This window comes from Diuraphis noxia, unplaced genomic scaffold, assembly GCF_037042655.1.
Source record: "Diuraphis noxia isolate RWA-SAM2 unplaced genomic scaffold, SU_Dnox_SAM2 contig0003, whole genome shotgun sequence".
NCBI classification, from domain to species: domain Eukaryota; kingdom Metazoa; phylum Arthropoda; class Insecta; order Hemiptera; family Aphididae; genus Diuraphis; species Diuraphis noxia.
The window spans coordinates 80,986,518-80,992,517 of record NW_028301713.1 but is presented as its reverse complement, the minus strand read 5'-3'; the positions used below and the strand labels follow the sequence as shown (position 1 = coordinate 80,992,517).

The following is a 6,000-nucleotide window of genomic DNA, read 5'->3' as shown; positions in this document are numbered from 1 at the left end:
GCGTAAAAAAAAATAAACTATTTCTAAATAAACAAATATTTTCGATTGCCGTGTAAGCACCTCTTTGAAATTCAAATTTTAGAAAACCACGACTTACTGATACGTAATTTTCATGACAATTTCAAGTCTCCAGCTATCATATATAGTTAAGGCTTTACGTAGATCATTTAGTTGGTTAGTTAATCAAAAATTACATTCGTTTTTTATAAATTTTCTAATTTTCCCGGCATTTTTTCAATTTTTATTTTCTTATGAACCTATATATTATTATAAATATTACAAATATTTTTAAAAAAATCATCCAAAACGGTCCAGTTATTCTGAAGTAAGTGATTCAATTATCAAAGAACAATATTTCATTTTTATGTCTATTGATTATTTTATTACATGAATCATAAAAGTTAAATTATTAAAAAAAATTTTATTTTGGTCAATTAATAATGTTTAATAACATTTTAAAGACAGTTTATAGTTATTTATAGTGATTATCAGTATAAAAAAAATTTGATTTGTGAGACTTATACCACAAAATATTTATCAAGTGACTCAAATAATTTATAGAAGAGTGACATGCTATATATTTATACTTATGTAATTTATATTTCTTAATTTTTTCCATTGATTTGATAATTTTCACTGAGATTTGACTGTGAGTCACACTGCAAGTTTTTCATAGTTTAACAGAACACAATAATGTAGATTGGGGGACGAGGTGGCCGAGTGGTCTACCGCGTCGGCTGTGGCTCAGCCGGACCGGGTTCGATCCTCGACCATCGGGCGGAATTTTTCTCCGGGCAAGTTACGGTGTCCGGAGAACAAGTGCCGCCATCTCCCACTCCGGGGCCATGGCAGAAACCTACGGGTGCCCCAATAGAAATTCTGCCAAAAACTCTCACCCACGTGTAAAACCAACCTACAGTTCCATAAGAACCTACAGTACTGCCCCCTTCCCAATGGCCTTAGTTGCCGCGGGATAATTAAAGCAAAAAAAAAAATAATGTGGATTACGAGCATATTATATATTATTGGCATAGCCAGGCAGTCGAGCATGAATCGCTTTGTAGAAACTATCGAACATCAGTCGAATCTCAATCACTAAGTAGAGACTATCAAACAATAGTCATCTCTACAATTTTAAGTAACATTGATGATTAGATTTACAATTGGTATAATAACCTATCACATACATAAATCATAATAATTCAATGGTTTGACTTGTACTCTGATTCTCCTGTGATCCTCAATATACCACCATTTATAATAAGATTACTCAGATTATAGTGTACTGTATAATATTATTATTCAATCATATAATACACCTTGCTTACGTTACTATGAAGGTCTATGAACGCAGGTCGTAAGTTTCTTGTAAAAGGTAATTTAGGTAATTTTCTTGTCGATTAAACCACCCGTTTCTTAAGACCTTTTCGTGTAGTGGCAATAACTAACTAACTAACTACTAAGAGGATTCAGAATAAATATCGACAGCCACTTGGTTTAAAAAAAAAACGAGGAATGCGTCAGGGGCGTCATTTGGGGGGGTGGCAGGGTGTGCGGTTGCACCCCTTACTTTTAGAATGTTACAATTGGCCTGCGCCTTGCTGAAGCCTAAAATAATGCACAAGCCACGAATGCACAATTATTTATATGATTAAAATCAAATTGTAATAACCGGTCTATAATGTATGGAAATAATTGAATGCAGGATAATATACATAAACGTATGTATATCTATTTTTATATGGCCTGGTGAAATTTCAAAATTGCCTGCTTAAACTTCGCATACCCGAAAAAAAACCTGAAATGACGCCCCTGGAATGCGTCTAGCAGCAAATTTGTTTCCTTCATATCAAAGCTGAGTGTAATAATATTATTATAGCAATTAAACCCATATAACAAATACAATTTTGGATAACAGTTTCAAGTCACAACCCTTCTAATGAGCATTTTTTTATTGTTCAAAGGGTTTGGATTTCGCATTTTTTCGTTTATATTTTATAGAGATTAAAATCTCTTAACAAAAATTAAATTTATAAACAACATGATGGGTAAAAAACATGTGATGGTTTTTGCAGAAGGCTTCAGATTCGGTGACGCCACAATTTTTCCCGTAACAATAAATAGGGAATGGGTCTCGATTATTATATTCTTGAAAGATTTGGCAAACGATTTTGGATCCCCAGCCAAAAAAAAAAATAAAGCTAAAAATATTTTTATTGATATTATGCTCCTCCTAATATACCATGTGCGTGTTTTTGACTTTTTGAAGGACAGCATTTTTACGTATTTTCATGACCTTGCATTGCAGTAATTTTCTCTCTGAAAAGTTATAAAGTTACCTATACATCTGTATTTAACTATACATTTTTTTAATTTATCCTTCCTTGTGATCAAATATTTTATAACCATAATTAAAATAGATCAAGTTATATTATATTAATCCTACAATAATTATTATAAAAATGATAAAAATTCATAATTTTTAAATCGTTAGCCTTTATTGTACTTTAATTACAAATTATTTAAAAATAAACTTTTATCAACTCATGAATAATATAGTAGGTGACGTATTAGTTTATTAATAAAATATTGATCGATATATAATTAAAAACATATAATACATTTTTAGTTCTTACTCGTCTTTGGTAAAATACGTAGGTACATTACTAGAAAAAATAAATATGTTATAGAAATTTATTTTGTAACATTTTAAAATCGGTTTTAATGTATAGGTGCGTGTTGAAATTTTTCTAACAACCAATAATATATTACGATATATTTACATTTAAATACCATTTATAATTCTACATAAATTATTAATATGCCTATTAAACATGGATTACCTAATTTTACGTATAGGTAACATAAGTCTGGGTAGTCTCATCCCTTCAAATAGGTAAAGTATAAAATATAGATAAAAAAAAAGATAACATAATCTTCACATTACTTATCGTTAAAATTTCATGGTTAAGAAATTTACATTAAATTACGAAATTAATTAGTATGTTAAGTAAAAACAAACTCAAAATAATCTCTCATTTTAATGATCATCTTCAAGAACTGTTTTTTTTCAATGTTTAAAATAAAACACATATTATACCTCATAAGCGTATATATTTTTTAGATAACATAAATTAATATGGTGGTTGTAGCTTGAATATATAATATATAAATAATACATAATATATTTTACTAAGATAACAAATATATTTTTTTTCTTTTGTATCGAGAGCCAGAGAAGCAGCCACGTTAGCATTACTCCTCCTCTGACTCGAATCGTTTATTGATTACAGTTACATCAACAATTATTAGCAGTGAGACAATCCCTCACTCACTAATATTACAACAAAATCGTTCAAGTTATGCGTACAATACTGGGAGGCTCTGCCTCCCTAGGTACCTTCGGCTACAATAAATTGCTTAATCAACTAGATTGATGACCGCATTCTGCATCAGGATCTCATCGCCACACCTCCGCGGCTTAGTGGACTCGCTCCTCTTCTTCCTTGAGTGAGAAGATGCGTTCAACCATCCCATAGAACAGCCGAAATGACTCCTTCGCGTTCCTTAATATAGTTGACTTTTCATCCGGGTCTGCTGGAAGCTGGTCAAATGGCGGACCGCAATTTATGTCCTGGATGTCGGCTGTACACGGTCTGCGCCTAAGCTGGATGGACAGAGGGTCACGGAGAGCGTTCCAGTAGTAGCACTCAAACAGAGTATGCTCCACCGTGTCCTCGCCGGCCCTGCACTGCAGACACATCGGACCGGCGGCCCTGACTCTCCTGTAGAGCTAAGACTGGAAAAAGGCCGCGAGCCGTGTCTCGTTAGCACCTGTGACATGTGGAACGTAAGATAACAATTATGTATTAATTTTTTTCAAATTGCTGTTAATGTTATAGAAAAATAACTGAAAATGAACGTCTAATTTTTAAATTCTGAACGAAGTGATGAATATATTGATTTTACAATGATGTGTGTTTTTTTTTTGGTTTTGTGTCTGTGTACAGCATAACTAGTCGAAATAATGCTTCAATTTAAACTTTGGGGGTGATTTTCGATGTAAAAGTGAATATTATAGAGGTCAAAAGTAAATATTTTCCAACAGTTTTCAAAAAAATCGAGAAAAACAAAAAAAATGACAGAAAAAACGGGAATTTTTACGCAAAACCAGTTTTCGACCAAATTGATTTTTTTATATGGTTGGAATTCAAAAACTAATCACTGTAAATAATTGAAATTTTTACCAAATGTTAATGTTAGTGTTATCTATATACAGTTTAATTTTCAAAATTTTTTGATTTTTTTGAGTTATTTACAGACCACTGAAATCTTCGATTTTTATGAGAATTTTTTTTTGAAGTGTCAGTAAAAAATTTTAGATGACCAGAACCTCTCGAAAATGTAATACAAGGTTCCTTATGAGTTGTTTTTATTGCAGCTAAAAAAAAACTAAAAATCGATGGTCACAATTTTTTTTATAAAATTTTCAAATTTTAATGAAATCTGTCGAAAACGCGAAAATTTGAAAATAATTTTGAAGTTGAAAATCATAAAATTTTTGTATTTATAACTAAGGATTAAAAATACAACATTAAGTTTTCCATAAATTTTTCTTCAAGTAGCTATAGAGAAAACTCGAAGCATCATATTAGGAAAAATTTTAAGTGCGTTTGAATTTTAAATTTTTACGAAGTAGCGTAACGATAACGATTTATCCTCAAACGATTTTAAATATTTGTTATTATTCAAAAAGCATAAGTCGTAGATACTTGAAAATGTTACCAGTTATTTAGATTAGTATTTTATTTACATGATTTAATTTTCAAATTATTTTGACTTTTTTTGAGATATTTATAGACAACTGTAATTTTCAATTTTTCTGGACATTTTTTTTTTGAAGTGTCGATAAAATTTTTTTGGCCCAATCAAAATACTTGAAAATTTAATACAAAGTTTCTCATAAATTATTCTTATAGTGATTAAAAAATTATAAGAATACATAGGCATAATTTTTTTTTATTAGCATTTGAAGTTCAGATATTGATTTAATACGTACGTAAAAATCAAGGCAATAAGGCAATGTTCAAATTATCTTAGATAGAAATTCATAAAAGTTTTTCCTTTTATATCTAAGATTTGAAAATTAAATACAAAGCTCCTAACATATTTTTACAATAGCAGTTGAAAAATAAAAGAAATTTATACTCGTATTTTTTTTTATAAGCATTCAAAGTTTGAATTTTGACAACATACTTAAAAATCATAATAATTTGTAAATTATTTTAAGCTAGAAATGCATAAAAAATTTTTCTTTTTAAATCCATGATTTGAAATTTTTTAATAATCTGTATTATATCCTAGACAGATAAACTGTCTCCGCTCAGAATTGTTTTTCGTATGCAATGATATAATATCATTGGATTCAAATTTAATTTCATCCATTACAGTAGGTAATCCACTTGTAACCTACTGTACAGCACATCGACATCCACGACTTACCCGTTTTTAAAATTGTTATTGTGACATTCATTTCACTAATAGTTCAATCCTGCATTCTATATAATTTTGAAATTGTATAAATTGTAAGTTCGTATATACTATATATAGAATATACATTATTTAATGTATACAATTTTATTATTAAACATAAATTTAATTTTTAATTAAATGCATTTTTATAGTATTATTTCATGGTAAATATTAAATTAATTGTTTTTACCACATACTAAACTCGACTCTTTGCTTTAAAGTTGTTATATTCTAACATACTATTGCTGTATAAACTAACTATAGGAACTTACAAGTTTTGGAATTAGATGGGTACATGTTTTGTGGTATTAAACGCTCGAAGTAGTGCTAAACTTGATGTGATACAGTGGTCGCAGCTTATAGTGAACACATTCATTCAAGAGTACTTTTATAACTATAAAAGATGACTCGAAAAACAGGTAGAAAATAACGTAAAAATATTTAAATATTAAAATTAGATTTATGTAG

The 6,000-nt window shown here is 29.5% G+C and overlaps 1 long non-coding RNA gene across 3 annotated transcripts in view; it reads right to left on the bottom strand.

Annotated features, from left to right (window-relative positions):
- Positions 1-3,124: 3,124 nt before the first annotated feature.
- LOC149057853 (uncharacterized) overlaps positions 3,125-6,000 on the bottom strand; it is a 32,746-nt gene continuing 29,870 nt past the window's right edge. For 2 of the 3 annotated variants that reach the window (XR_016190733.1, XR_016190732.1), the window contains exon 2: positions 3,126-3,834. This is a non-coding gene — a long non-coding RNA (uncharacterized LOC149057853). Of the gene's footprint in view, positions 3,835-6,000 lie in introns of all 3 variants that reach the window. The other variant, XR_016190734.1, reaches the window with a different exon arrangement.